Below are 15,736 nucleotides of genomic sequence, written 5' to 3'. Positions count from 1 at the left end.
ACAGAACAGACGAGGAGAAACAAGGGAACATGGAAATTAGAGCACTCACTGTTGTATGTGTGTGTGTGTGTGTGTGTGTGTGCGTGTGTGGGGTGGTGTGTGTGTGTGTGTCTGTGGTGGGTATGCATGTGTGTGTATGTGTGTGTGTGTGTGGGGTGGTGTGTGTGTGTGTGTCTGTGGTGGGTATGCATGTGTGTGTGTGGGTGTGTGGGTGTGTGTGTGTGGCATGTGTGCATGTGTGGCATACTCCTCCACATAAATTCCTTCTAAGCCCCCAGATTATTAAACGCTACCCTTTGAGTCTTGATTGCCTCATTAAGTAATTATTCTACAAGAGGAATCGCTCTCACCAGCAACACTATCCTTGCTTCCTGAGAGGGACCTGTTATTCTCTCACTGGCTGACTGTCCCTGGTGAATAGACTGCTTAATACATGTGTAATTACATGGTAACAACAGCAGTAGTTACAGTGTAACTACTGGGGTATATACATGCCACTTTTCACTGTTTTAAATGCTATTATCTGCAAGTTCCTTCGGTCACTTTCAAACATACGGGGGGGGGAGGTTTGGCAGGTCTGTCTGGGGGGGGAGGGGGGGCGCAGGTGTCCTTCTGCCCATTGGCCCCCGGGGGCCCGGAGCGACAGGTGTGTTTCTGTTCTGCCTGGTGCCAGGGACTAAGACAGGTGCCCATAACACTCTGTTTCACCTAGGGGGGTCTAGAGAATGGGGGAGGGGTGGGGGTGGGGGGGGGCATAAAGAGATGGAGAAATGGAGAGAGAGCAGGAAGACGAAAAGAAATGGAGAGAGAGAGAGTGGGAGGGAGAGAAATAAAGATTTATTTGTATGTCTCCTGCTAATCAAAAGGCAACTATCTTTGTATAAAGGTTAATAAAAAGGTAGTTGGACCTTCTTCCAACTCAATTCATTAATTAATACACACACACGCAAACACAAACACACATGTAAACAGCACTGCAGTGAGAATCTGGAAGGCTGCTTGCAGGGTGAAGGGCCCAGAGCATTATGGGATTGTAGATGGGAAGGGGGGGGGATGCTTACTGCTCCAATTAGCCTCTAATTACAATGTAAACAGCCCCCCAGCCCCCCAGCCCCCAGGGTGCAGGCTGTGTGGCTGTAGAGACCCTTGGGGCCAGCGTTGCTCTCGCTCACAACCAGACTAATTTACACCGGTGCCACCCATTGCCTGGCAACAGGGCACAGCCCACACCAGGGAGGAGGAGGAGGATGAAGGGGAGGGAGAGGAGGAAGAGGGTGAAGAGGGTGAAGAGGAGGAGGTGGAGGATGAAGAGGAGGGAGATGAGGAGGATGAGAATGAAGAGGAGGGAGACAAGGAGGAGGAGAATGAAGAGGAGGGAGACGAGGAGGAGAACAAAGAGGAGGATGAAGAGGAGGGAGACGAGGAGGAAGAGGACAAGGAGGAGGAGCGGGAAATAGATGCTTTTCTGACGCACATTCGCACCTTTATTTACAGTCTCTCCTTTCACGTCCTGCACACCATCAGCTGTTATGACGCAGAACCGAGACCTTGATGTGACAGAGATGGAGCGGATTCTCGCTGAAAAACATAAAATCAAAACAGGTCATAAAAAATAAGAAATAAATAAAGCGCAAATGTTTCTCAAAACCTGAACTGAAGGTTTCATAGGATAAAGAAACATTGAAAAAAGGAGGAAATGGAAAAACAACAACCAATAATTAATTATATATGTGCATAATTTATTAATATATATCAATAAAAAAATATCTATCTTCATGTAGATGTATAGATATGTACATTTTATATTTCATGCTAAGTTCTGCCACCAAGTCAAAAAATACAGCATTTCCTGGGTATATGGAACGCAATATTATTCCCCTAAAGAGGATTTGAGTATGAACGGAGTCTTTCTTGAAAATACAAGTCAAAATCTCTCAGCTTTTTGGGTTTAGTCAAAAGTCGATCTTCAGAGCCCAAATGAGGGAGCGTTACAGTACGTCAGGACAATAAAACCAGTGAAGTCAGATTCAAATCCGGCTAATCCGGGGGGGGGGGGGGGAGGGCACACGACACACAGTGTACCCACCCCACCCATCACACTCAGCGAGGAGAGAGCAGAGGCTCATGGGAGGAACACTCTCTCTCTCTCATGCACACAAGCACGCACACACACACTCACAGACACACACTCAAACACTCACACACAGAAACACACACTCTCTCTCTCACACACACACACACACACTCAAACACTCACACACAGAAACACACACACTCTCTCTCTCTCTCACACAGACTCAAACCACTGAGCGTGAAAAACTAGACAAAAATCCTTTCCCATGCGGCACTGTTCTCATGCGTCAGATTTAAGAGCAGCGTCTTGGACCCCTGGCTTTGATCCAGGAACTCCAGGAGGATGGTTTTTGGCATCTTCATGACGGCCTGTTTTGAAGTTGCCTTTGGCCTGAAGCACTTCCCTGACATGTAGTCACAAAATCACACCTGGTTTTAGTGCACGGGTCATCAAAAATGATTACTACCTGCACACATAAATGCATACTCGCACTGAGCAAGGTTTTAAAAAAAAAATCTGAACAGCACAACCTGATTTGTCCATTATAGTCACCTGACTTTAGCCTCGCCTATTACCTTACAGCACTATGAGCCTGACCAGGCTGCTCATAACCTTACAGCACTATGAGCCTGGCCAGGCTGCTCATAACCATACAGCACTATGAGCCTGACCAGGCTGCTCATAACCTTACAGCACTATGAGCCTGACCAGGCTGCTCATAACCTTACAGCACTATAGCCTGACCAGTGCTCATAACTTACAGCGCTTGACCTACCGCTGCTCATACCATACAGCGCTATGAGCCTGACCAGGCTGCTCATAACCTTACAGCACTATGAGCCTGACCAGCTGCTCATAACCTTACAGCACGATGAGCCTGACCAGGCTGCTCATAACCTTACATCACTATGAGCCTGACCAGGCTGCTCATAACCGTACAGCACTATGAGCCTGACCAAGCTGCCTCTAAACTTACAGCACTATGAGCCTGACCAGGCTGCTCATAACCTTACAGCACTATGAGCCTGACCAGGCTGCTCATAACCTTACAGCGCTATGAGCCTGACCAGGCTGCTCATAACCTTACAGCACTATGAGCCTGACCAGGCTGCTCATAACCTTACAGCACTATGAGCCTGACCAGGCTGCTCATAACCTTACAGCACTATGAGCCTGACCAGGCTGCTCATAACCTTACAGCACTATGAGCCTGACCAGGCTGCTCATAACCTCATAGCATTGCGGCAGAAATTGCCCTCAGAACACAGTTAGAAAACTTCCCGTCTTAGTGAACTGAATCTGAAAGTGAACAAACATCAGCCAATTTTTCAAAAGATCAAAAAATGCACTGAAAATAAAACAGCCAGCTCTGCGGCACGATAAAAATAAAAAAAAAACGAAAAACGAAAACAGTGAAATTTGCCAGCAGTAATTCTCATTTGGATTAGTCCTCACTGCCGAAAGTTCAAATGCATCGCTTTCAGGACGTGTTGTCATCAGAAATGACTCTCGCAGCGACGCTCTTTGAATTCGCGGAGTTTGACACGCTTTTTTTTTCTTTCTTTTTTTTTAATAAGATCTGGGATAGCGTGTCTGGCTGCTGACAGGAAACCCAATCCCTGGGTCCTGGACACAGATTGCGTCGTACTTCGGCAATTTGGCTCTCCTTCCTCAAATAATTTGCAGTGCTGTGCACCCGCACAGACGGAATAAAAATAAGCGGCGATGTGATCCGCTGCATTTGAGCGCCCTCTCTCTCGTGTGCGTTTCCACGTTTGCCCCAGGCCGGCTCTGGGGGTGGGCACGGGTGGGGGGGTTGCCAGGGTACACAGTCAGTTTCTCTGTGTGGGTTTGGCCAGGACAGCACTTGCGGTGCAGAGACTCTGTAGGCAGGTCATCAATGTTAATTTCACCACCCATCGCGAGGGACGGGGAAGAGACAGTGCAGGTGAAATGCATTCTGGGTCGCTGAGCTTTGCGGCTATCCGGCTATGTTTACAGATGACAGTTTTTTTTGGTTTAAATGTGGCGTCACCCCCCCAGAAGCTGGCGATGGCAGTTACCGCAGGCCAAGCTCGGCAGAAGCCGGGTTTTGGCTGTGGGTAACACGTTTAGGTTTGGGGCAGACCCACTGCGCCGTGCCCTCCCGCAGCGAAGCGGGTCTAATCGGGACGATATCCTTCAGGTTTAACCCCCATTAGACGAGCTGCACTTACTCTTCCATAAAAGTCAAGGAGAAGCACGTTTGCGCTGGGACGTCCGACACAAAAGGTAATGCGTTCATTATTTATAAAGTACGAACCGCAATAAAACAGCGCTAAATGTGCCATGTATGGAATTGTGTATGGAGCCATAAGCGTTAGGTATCCGGTGGTCGTTGGAGCAGGTAATGCTTGTGGACTGCCGGTGCGTGTACAGGAGGAATGAGCACGGGTCTGATGTGAGCGTCTGGTCATTCATTGGTCCTGCACGGTCGGTCACGGATGGTTGTTTTGTTTTGTTTGGTTTTTGGTACAGTCATTCTTACCTCTGTGCCCCAGGGCACCTTCGTCTGAATGCCTCCCGTCTTACTGTGAGCGCGTAACGATTCTCTTGCATATTCTTTCTTTTTCTTATGTATGTATGTATGTAGGTATGTATGTACATGTATGAATGTTAGTATGTATTTTCTTGGCAGACAGCCATATCTCGTGTGACTTTCAGAGTAATGGAAATCACGCACGCACACACACACACACACACAGATACACCACACAGACACACTTCTTTTTTCTCAGACAGAATACGGAACAGAACCGAACAGAACGTTTGGCCTGGATTCAGTCAACATTCTTCCTTCAGTTTGGCTCAACGATAAACACACAGTGTTTGTTTGTCTTCACAAACGTAGCTTAGCGTATTTATTTTAGGAGATGCTCAATCTCTCCAAACTAGGCCCTAAGTACCTTGCACTTCTCCACCGAGCACATGAATAAATAAAATAAACCTAATGAAAATATCTTCTTTTAAATCTACTTACCCAACAGAATATCAAATACAGTTCAGCTCCCTTTGTATTCTAGGCCTGAAATCCGTTGATCAAATAAAACAAAAACAAACAGCCAACCCCAGTGCGCTATACAACTGGTTCAGTATGATTGACATTCTTGACATAAATAAACAGATGCCTGTTTACTTTAATATACCCGACTTAACACTGCATCGCTTTCAGGTTTATTTTATTTATCCTCCATTTAACCAGGTAGGTCAACTTGTGCACTAGTGACCTGAGGTATCAAAGTGGGCAGGGACTGTGGGCATTGTGTGTGTGTGGGGGGGGGGGGGGGGTTCCTGTGTGGGTTTGCCCAGGACAGCACTGGCGGTTCAGTCATTAGGCGGATGATCAAAGTTAATTTCACCACCCATCGTGAGGGACGGGGAAGAGACAGTGCAGGTGAAATGCATTCTGGGTCGCTGAGTTTACATAGCCCAGCGGTTTTTTTGGTTTAAATGTGGTGTGTCCCCCTCACCCCCCCACCCCCCCACCCGCCCTGTAGCAGGTGATGGCGGGGACCGCAGGCCAAGCCGGGCGTGTTGCCATGGCACTGGGCAGCGGGCGGCAGGCCTGTGTTTAACCCGGGCGCTGGCATGGCGCGGGCAGCGTGGGCACCGCTGGCATGGCGCGGGCAGCGTGGGCACCGCTGGCATGGTGTCCTGGCGCTGCCCGCCGGCACAGATCAGAGACGACCGCCAGGCCTTGGGGCACGCCACAGCGAGGCCCGGGAGAGACCCCCCCCCCGCCCCTGTGCCAGCCAATCACAGAGCGGTGCTGCTCTCTGGATCACTTCTGATTGGTCATTGGACAGCATGAGTGGGGGCGCGGGGGGGGGGTTAAGGGGGATTCATCGTGTCCCTTTGCGGTCAAATAACTGATTTACCCTTTTACAGACGTTTGTTTTCTTAATCCCTCTATTTCTCTTCTTTTATATTTAATTGTTTATTTTGTTATTTGTGTCTGTCTCCATCTCAGGCGATAAAGGCAGGCTTTGCGGAGACGTCGTCCGAGCCACCGTAGCGGACCCGTCTCTCGTAATCGAAAACTGGGCTAAAGAAAGTTATATCGGCTGTTTCGTCTGATTAACGGCACTGGGGGGGGCCGAGAGGCCGTGACTTACAGTTCGGGATGTTTAATTAAAAGGGTACACCCCCAAACCCCCCCCCGCCCCCCCACACACTCCCATAACTCCCCTCCACTATCCCAAGACTGGCTATCAGTTTTACTGCAAAGCCCACATACAGGGGCTCAATCTATGCGCACAGACAGACAGACACACACACACACACACACACACACACACACACACACATATTTTTAATGCACACATACATTAGGGTGTTTTATGCGGAGACGCGCAGGCTAAAGCTAATAGAAGCGCGCTAGCTGCCGCAGTTTGTTTAACTGGCAGCGTCAGCGCGTGTGCGACCAGATTAATCACCCAAACCCCCCCCCCACTCCCACCCGCCACTCCCCCCCCCGCCGGAGATAAACGCACACTGGAGCACGAGCTCGCTAAACCCCCGCCCCCCCCTTACCCCGTCCCCCGTCCCCCACCCCGTCCGCAATTCAATTTAAAACTTGTTTATTCCTGCCTGATACATCCTGGCGTTTTAATCTCCTCCTCAACGGCCCTTTCTGCCCGTAAGTTAAACGGATTCTGCATTGAGAGCGTCTCGCCATTATGCGTGAGTGTGTGTGTGTGTGTGTGTGTGAGTGTGTTTGTGTGTGTGTGTGTGTGGCGTGTGTCTGTGTGAGTGTGAGTGTGTGTGTGTGTGTGTGTGTGTGTGTGAGTGTGTGTGTGTGTCTGTGAGTGAGTGAGTGTGTGTGTGTGTGTGTGGAGGCTGTGTGTGTGTGTGTGGAGGCTGTGAGTGAGTGTGTGTGTGTGTGTGTGTGTGTGTGTGTGTGGTGTGAGTGTGTGTGTGTGGTGAGTGATGAGTGAGTGATGTGGTAGTGGAGGTGTGTTGGTGTGGTGAGTGAGTGAGTGGGGTGAGTGTGTGTGTAGTGTTGTGTGCAATCATCCAGAGCACACCACTCACAACCTCACACACACACACACGCTCACTCACCAACCCTCACCACACCACACACACACACACACTCACTCACACACACTCACACACACACACACACACACACACACACACGCACGCACGCACGCACACACACACAGCTTCAGGATTCCTCAGTGAAAATGAAGCGCATCAGGACGAGTGCTTGTGAGCTTCAGTGGATAACGGCGTCTGGACCGGCACGCGTGTGGCTGTGAGTGACACTGATTACAACCGCGTTTTGATTGGCTGAGCCTTCACGCTCACACCACCGAGCTGCCAGGTTACTGCAGCTCGCTGTCTGGGAATCCGGCTGCGTCCGTAAGCGCGAATAAAATTCACATTTCACATTTCAGCCCTAGCGATGCGCCCGTCGCCATCACCCAGCAGGAAGCAGGAAGTACATCCTTCGCCTGGTTGCCCTGGCGATTCAGGCCCTGTTACCGAACGGCGACCCGAAATAAACAAATGCGTTAATGGCTTAATCACCATGACGACACTATGAGCCCCAGGCGAACGGTCAGGGCCTGTGCCGTCTCATCTGGGGGTGTCCCTCTGACAGAGCGGGAACTTTTTTAGGGCACCGGAGCGCGGCGGGGTCATCCCCACTCGTCCGTTCTGAGGCGTACCTCCTCTCTTCCGGCTCTCTCAACCTAATCATCCCCCCGTTTCTCTGCTTCAGCGACTCCTCCCCCCCTCTCCCTGGGCCGGTGTGCACGGAGTCCTCTGCCTCAAAATGGCTGCCGTGCATCACCCAGGTGGGGGCTACACACTGGGGGAGGGGGGTGGGGAGGGATAAACTGTGTTGCCCCCCCCCCCACCCTTCACTGTAATACATGAGGTGAAAAGTTATTTGCTGTATATAAAAGTAATCAATCTTCATCGTCATCACCATCATCTTCCCTCCGAAAGGTGCAGGTGTTACCATGGCAGCAGCCCGTCCCCAGCATTTATGTCAGAGTCAAAAAAGAGGAATTATTTTTTCCCCCAAAATGCACTGGGTTTGATTCAGATGGTTTGGCCCATCTTTAAGAGCGGCAGCGTGACAGGACTGTTACCGCTCTTCCATTTCGGGATCACCCCCAGCCCTGCGCTGCCCCCCACCCCGAAAGAAAAGAACCTTCCGGATGGTTTCTGAGCGTGAGCCGTCACTGGGATCCACGCCTCTCCCTTCGGCCGGGGGAAGAGACGTCGATTTGGGACAGTAAGACGTCTCATCGTGAGCTCGGGCTGCTGAGGGCCGGACCAAAGCGACTTCTCGAGTTTTCAGACCTCAGCTCCTTGTGTGGACAACATGCCCAGTCCTCCAGCATCCCAGAGGTCTGCGGGAGGAGGACTACGCAAAGTCCCGAGCAGGAAGACCACAGACGAACGGTGCACTGTGATTGGTGGATTAGCACACAGTCTGACGAGCATTAGCAATGCTACCACTTCTGTACCATTAATGTTCCCTCTCCTTGGTCGATTGATTAGCCAAGCCCTTGTATAGCTGTTGAACACATGCCATTAACTCTCTGAAGTGTAGGGTTTTTTGGAGAAAAATAGGTTTTTTTTTCAGAATTCTATGCCAGTGTTCTAGAACTCCGCTGCTTTCAGTTACTGGTAGTGATTGTGACATCAGCATTGGAACATTCAGTTAAGAACATTCTAATCACGTATTGTGATGTCACACCTTAAAGGGTTAATTAGGTTGACTGTCAAGTTGTTTCCGCAGATATGTTCCACCTGTCCAGCATTTTAAGTCACACTTCGATAAACAAAGGCTACTCCAAATGACTTCACAAGCTGCTGAAGGGGACAATTTTGCCACACTATTATAACAAAACGATCCCAATTTTGGTAAATGTTCAAAACCACAAAAATGCTTCTTACATTTTTTGTTGTCAATATATCATTTCTGGGGCAGCGTATTTAATATTCAGATGTCATGCTAAATCCCACATATACAGGCAAAGTTGAAATTTTAATGTGGGACGCAAAGTGATATTTTGGTTAGATGTGAGGGGGAAAAAATGCACGTTAAGATAAATGTGTTTGAAAAAAAAAAAAATCACATTCAGCACGCCGACGTTCCGAGCTCAGAACTACCTCCAGAGCGGCTTGATCATCGCTGTCACTTCCTTATTTATATGCCTGTCACCGAGACGCACAAAAAAGGCCCTAATCGTTAATTAGCTCTCCGAAGGCCGAGCTGCCGCCAGTGCCACGCGCCCCACCATCATTAATGCATTTAAACAGTGATCATGCACAGCGTCCTCAGCTGCGTCTTCACCACACACACACACACACACACAAAAATGAAAATAAATAAATAAATAAAAATCTGAAATCCAGAGAAGTTCGCTGATAGAATATAGAATGTACTCGCAGGATACTGAGGTGCAAGAATAATTGGGCCACTGGGACTGTTGTGTCCTTTGGTTTGATGTCTAATAAGGAGTGTGTGTGTGTGTGTGCCTGTGTGTGTGTGTGTGTGTGTCAGTGCACGTGCTAAAGTGCTGAATTTTAATGGTTGGGCAAAGGACTGCCTCCACTACTAATCCATGGTTCACACGTTCAACACGAGTTTTAAAAATACAGTGAAAACTGTGATTCTGCTGCATTAAAAATACACCGGCATAATGAGCTCAGTGTTCTCTGTCCACGAGGCCAGAGGTCCTGGCTGCAGCACTGCAGCGATTTCAGCCGGGGGCCAAACTGCAGCTTCTCACAGCAGGTAGACTTTCAGCCCAAACCGCCCACAACCCCTCATGGCTGATAGATTTTTTTAGGAGGTAACTTTCTCAGTGCATCAAATATTCTCATTTTTCACTCTGAGCCTCATTTCAGGGGCTTTTCAGTGGTGTCTGAGCGGACGCTGACCGGGGTCTGTACTAGATCCACTGAGGTCTGTACTGGATCCACTGTGGTCTGTACTGGATCCACTGTGGTCTGTACTGGATCCACTGTGTTCTGTCCTGGATCCCCTGAAGGATCCCCTGTAGTCTGTAATGAATCCCCGGCAGTCTGTACTGGATCCCCTGAAGGATCCCCTGTAGTCTGTACTGGATCCCCTGTGGTCTGTATTGGATCTACGCGGTGGTCCTGTCCCCACGGGCCGGTGGTTTGGGGTCTCCGTACGGCGTAACCAGCCTAATGGCCCCGTCACTACCCATTACCGCCATCATCGCTCACCTCAGTCAGTCAAACAGAAGCACCACGGCCCCCCCCCCCCCCATGGGGGGGCAGGAGGACTGGGGGGGGGGGGTCAGCACAGGATAAGGATGCAGACTAATGCAGCTTAACTATGCTAACCAGGAACCGAAATAATTGCTCTGAATGTATACAGACCACATCCGTCACAAGCGTGACCGCCTGCGTGTAAATGGCTCTGTACACAAATGACAGACTCCATTTATGAGCCCATCCCTCTCCCAGGCGTGGAGCAGGCTCGCTGGGCACAGTTCGGCCACCGCATCGCGAGGTGGAATTTCCGTGTGACGGGAAAACGTCTCGTTCCTGTGAAATTGGGGGAGGAAGACGTTGTAACGAGGCAGCTCTCCATAGGCATTTCTCCATAGACCGTGTCGTTGCCGTTCTCGTTGTTAGTGTTAATCAGTTTAACCTTCAGGGTCCAAGTTGAACTATGCGGTTGTTCCCTGCACTTGGACAGGTACTTCTCTCCAGGGTTTTCATCATACTTGTTCCTGGTTATGGTTATACACTTTGTTGTACGTTGCTCTGGATAAGAGCGTCTGCCAAATGCCTGTAATGCCTGCTTCTGTCTCCCTCTCTCTCTCTCTCCCTTCCTCCCCCTCCCCCCCCTCTGCCTCCCTCTCTCTCTCTCTCTCCTTGCAGCGCTTCTGGTCATATAGTGTATGTAATTTTTTCCCTCTTTTCCTTAATCTATAGTAATTATGCATAATAATCTAATAAGCAATTTCTAAAGAGTGAGAGTTATCGTATGATCCACAGGTTGAAACAAACTCTTAAAAGTATGTTTTACAGCAGGTGCAGATTTTTTTATATTCTCGAACCCTCTGAGATGCGCCCCCCCCCCCCCCTCCCCTCCCCCCCCGTCCCGAGGAGTTGACATTAATTGGTACGTACTGAAATCTGCAGAACCAGTTGCCGTGGCGAGCTCCTGTTCGTTAAGGTTTTTCATATCTGACGCGCGGCGGAAACTCTCAGGCCTGTCCTTCAGGCTCAGCTTTGAGGAGAACATCCGCCTGTCTCACAGAAGGACCGGCGGAGGAAGCGCAGGGAAGGGAGAGAACGGAGGAAAAAAAGGAAAAAAGGAAAAAAAGGAAAAAAAAGAAAAAAAAAGAATGGCTGAGCTGAAGACAATGAGAAAAGATGAGTGGAAAAATTGCCAGGTGACACTTAACCCTCGCCCATCCAGGATGTTAAATCATTCTGGGATTGTGAAAACGGGGGGATGGGGGGTGGGGGGTGGGGTCAGACGGGGGCAGAGCGAAGGGAAAATGGAGGGGGATGGAGGGAGGGGGACGGAGGGGAGAGAGAAAGGGAGAACCGCTTTTGAAAAGCAATCACAGCACTGATCCGTTCCTCTCTCCCGGTGTCACGATCAGGGGAGGGAACCGGACGCCAGAAAGCACGCCGTCTGCCGCCACACCAGCCCCGCGGGCTGAGACTCCGCCCACGCGCACGCCGTCTGCCGCCACACCAGCCCCGCGGGCTGAGACTCCGCCCACACTAGCTTTCGCGCCAGGATGGGGGCTGAGATCCAGGGCAGTATGGTCAGATGGACAGGATGGGGGTGCAGATCAGGAGGGTGGGTGCAGATCAGGACAGGATGGGGTGCAGATCAGGGACAGGATGGGGATGCAGATCAGGGCCAGGATGGGGGTGTAGATCAGGGACAGGATGGGGGTGTAGATCAGGGACAGGATGGGGGTGCAGATCAGGGCCAGTATGATCAGTGCCAGGATGGGGGATCAGGGCCACATTTAGTAGACACTCTTATCTGGAACAACACAACCCTTCTGAACTATCCATATTTTAGTAAAGCACCTCCAGGTCAAGTACCTTTTACTTTGGGGTGCAATGGCAGTGCCCCGCCTAGGAATCGAACCTGCAACCTGTGAGGTAACAGGTACAGCTTTCTAACCATTTAAGCTGTTCTTTCACCCACCAGGACAGCAGCAGAGCACAACGGCATGCTGGGAATTAACTCAAATATTTCTCCCGTTACCCACAATGCCTTCTGGCCTCCCTAGTTATACCGTGATCCGTCCGTAGAGGTGAGAAAACAAGCTTCCTTAAACGTAACGATGAACTCCGTGCGCAAAAAGCACGTAAGTACGGACTTGGGGAAGCGGGCGCGTAGCTATGAGGGGTAATGGTAATATTCACGTTTCCGTTAAATATGAGTCTGAGGTGGCTTTCTAGTGGCCGTTTCACATTTCACAGAGACAGGGAAGTAATCACCAAACAGGAAGGCGTGAAAGAGGTAGCGTCTGCTAGAGGAGCCACTCATTTCCTTTTTAATTGTCTGACCTTTGACCTTTCTCTTAATTGGCCGCCGTAGTTTTTGCATGCTCGGTTCACGGGGGTTGTGTAACCGGCGCGTCGTTCGCCCGGGCAACGGTTAAGAACTTCGCTCTGACCCCGGCGGCCGCGAGCGCCCTGACCTTCTCCCGCGCGGGAAAGCGCTTTGAGCACACGCGCCTGTTTCTAATCCTGGCACCAGGAGACAGCCAATCACCGGACGGTACCCAGAAGGCCGATGGTTCCCTATAAACTAACACGGCGATAAAAACGCCGGACTCTTCCGTAGGGGGCCTTTGCCAAGTTATTGTGGCAAAAAGGATTTTGGAAAAGCAGAACGTACCGAGCCCTCGATCAGTATTTTATGTCACAACCTTCCGAAAAATGTCCCAGGGAAATTCGAACCCGTGCCGGAGTGTGCAAGTCAACCGGGGAGCAGAGATAGACTGGCGGGATGGCGGGTGTGAGCACATGAACGCTACGTGGATTCCTTCCCGGTCAGACGCGTTTGTGAGCCAACTCCAATTCACAATGAGTAGGCATTACACCCAATAACGTGCTAATGCTAACACGCGTCTCTAATTCATCAGTAGGCATTACACCCAATAACGTGCTAATGCTAACACGCGTCTCTAATTCATCAGTAGGCATTACACCCAATAACGTGCTAATGCTAATTCATAATGAACACGGGCTAACGTGCGGCGGCTGCATGTCAATTCGGTCTGAGGGGCCAGTTCTTTACCATCTTATTTACAAGGAATATTGAGGCTTGCGAAGGTTCGTGCAACACCTGAGGGGGTTGGGTGTTGGGGTTGGTTGGCTGAGGGGTTTTACCCTACAGACCTGGGCTTTGTGTGGAATCAAAATGTACGCACACACACACACACAACACACCAGACGACACACCTCCAGGACGACTCACACTTACACTCACACCACAACACTCACACGCCTCTGAACATCACACACACACACGAACAACCAGACAACACACACAGACACACACACACACACACACACACACACACACAAAAGAGTTAATATTAAAGGGGTTTTGAAGGGGGGGGGGGGGCAGATCTGGCAGCGGGAACACCATCTTCGGGAGAGCGCAGGTTACACCCCCTCCCACACTCTCTCTCTTATTTTTTTTTCATCCCTCTTAAAAAACGGATTGAGCTGGCGGTCGCTTTCAAAGCGGTTCAGCCCGAGGATTTATTAACCAATCTCCAATACCATTGTCTTTCACTTCAATCTGCGAGCGAGGGAGGGAGTCGGGGGGGAGGGGGGGGGGGGTTCGGAGACGGAATATAGAGCCACAATCAGCCAGGCGTTCCGTGGCCTTCCCCCCTGCCGCACGCACCTGGAACTCAATAGATATTCATGAACACTCTCGTATTTAGAGAAGGAAATAACTTAATGCCGACAGTGTCGACAGAATAACGGCCATTTCCCGCCTGACTTGCGGCACCCTCGCAAAATGAGATCGCACCCGCCGTCATTCTTCTTCTCCGCCGGGCGTATCCGAGGAGCCCGCGGTAACCGCGACAACCCATGCATCGGCAATGAGAGAGAGAGATAGAGAGGGATGGGGGGAGAGAGAGAGGGAGAGAGAGAGAAGGGGGAGGGAGAGAGGAGGAGAGAGGGAGAGGAGGGAGGAGGAGAGAGAGAGGGAGGAGGATGAGAGGAGGAGAGAGGGGGAGAGAGGAGGAGAGAGGGAGAGGGGAGGATGAGAGGGAGAGGAGGGAGGGAGGAGGAGGGAGAGGGATGGGGGGTGAGAGGGGGAGGGTGGAGAGAGGAGGGGAGGGAGGGAGGGGGATGAGAAGGGAGGAGGGAGGAGGAGAGGAGGAGAAGGAGGAGAGGAGAGGATAGGGAGGGGGAGAGGGAGGGAGGGAGCGAGAGAGAAGGAGGGAGGAAGTCAGAGAGAGGGAGGGAGGGACAGAGGGAGAGAGAGAGGGAGGGAGAAAGAGGAGGAGGAGAGAGAGGCGGCTATTACACACATCCTGGCCTGTGCTTTCTGAGCCCAAGGTCTCATATTCTCCTTGGCAGAACAGCAGGGGGAGGAGGGAGGGAGAGGCTGTGTCCGTTTGGGTACTGCAGAGATTAACATGAGAATCATGGTAATAACACAAGGACGACGCTCAGCCCTATTACTACAGTATTACTCAGGCTAACGCTGCTAATAATAACAGCATGTAGGGAATGAGAGGGGGGACGAGCACACTCAGTGCCTGCAAAGGAAACCTGGATTAAAATGAGAGAGAGAGAGAGTAAGTCTGAGGAGTTATTAAGGAATATCTCAGTTCTGTGCACGCATGAGTGTGTATGTGCGTGTGTGTATTCAAGTGTGTGTGTGCACGCATGTGGGTGTGTGTGAGTGTGCATGTACTGTGTGCACTGTATATTTAAGTGTGCGTTTGTGTGTGTGCATTTGTGTGTGTGAGTGTCTGTGTGCACGTGTGTGTGTATGTGTATTGGCCAGTACAGAGCACAGGAAACGATGCCTTTACCCTGATTTATGATTCCCTTCCACCCAGCCTGCCTCTCCCTCCCCAAAGTCAAAGATTCCCAGCGAATCTCATTCCTCAAAGATGTCGGATTCACCTTCAGAGCACCGGCGGGGCGTGGGGAAGGGAGAGCGGAGAGGGACGGAACGTCCTCCCGGGAGCACGACTGGGAACGCTGGTCGTCCTGGGAACGCCGGCCTTAAAACAGCTACTACCGTCTGAGGAACACAGAACAGGTGTGTGTGTACCTGAGAGCAGGTGTGTGTGTACCTGAGAGCAGGTGTAAACCACTCACTGAGCTGTGTGTGTGTACCTGAGAGCAGGTGTAAACCACTCACTGAGCTGTGTGTTTGCTTGGGTTTTTTTGTTTAAAAACATGTAGCTTCTGCACATCAAAATAAAATAAAATAAAATGAATAAACCTGACTTTTGTGTGTGTCTCTGATTAGGCTCAGAGCATTACCTGGCTGGTCACGTCTCAGCCCACCTGGACATGAATTAAACATGCCTTTAAAGAGCAGACCAGAGTCTCTCATTAGAGAGCATGCTACACACACACACACACACACACACACACACA

At 50.6% G+C, this 15,736-nt stretch overlaps 1 long non-coding RNA gene across 1 annotated transcript in view; it reads right to left on the bottom strand.

Annotated features, from left to right (window-relative positions):
- Positions 1-1,482: 1,482 nt before the first annotated feature.
- Positions 1,483-15,736, bottom strand: part of LOC135264622 (uncharacterized) — a 64,471-nt gene continuing 50,217 nt past the window's right edge. The window contains exon 3 of the long non-coding RNA XR_010332761.1: positions 1,483-1,578. This is a non-coding gene — a long non-coding RNA (uncharacterized LOC135264622). The remainder of the gene's footprint in view (positions 1,579-15,736) is intronic.

The sequence above is a fragment of the Anguilla rostrata genome, chromosome 10 (assembly GCF_018555375.3).
Source record: "Anguilla rostrata isolate EN2019 chromosome 10, ASM1855537v3, whole genome shotgun sequence".
NCBI classification, from domain to species: Eukaryota; Metazoa; Chordata; class Actinopteri; order Anguilliformes; family Anguillidae; genus Anguilla; species Anguilla rostrata.
The sequence above is the reverse complement of the archived record's forward strand: the minus strand, read 5'-3'. Positions and strand labels throughout refer to the sequence as shown.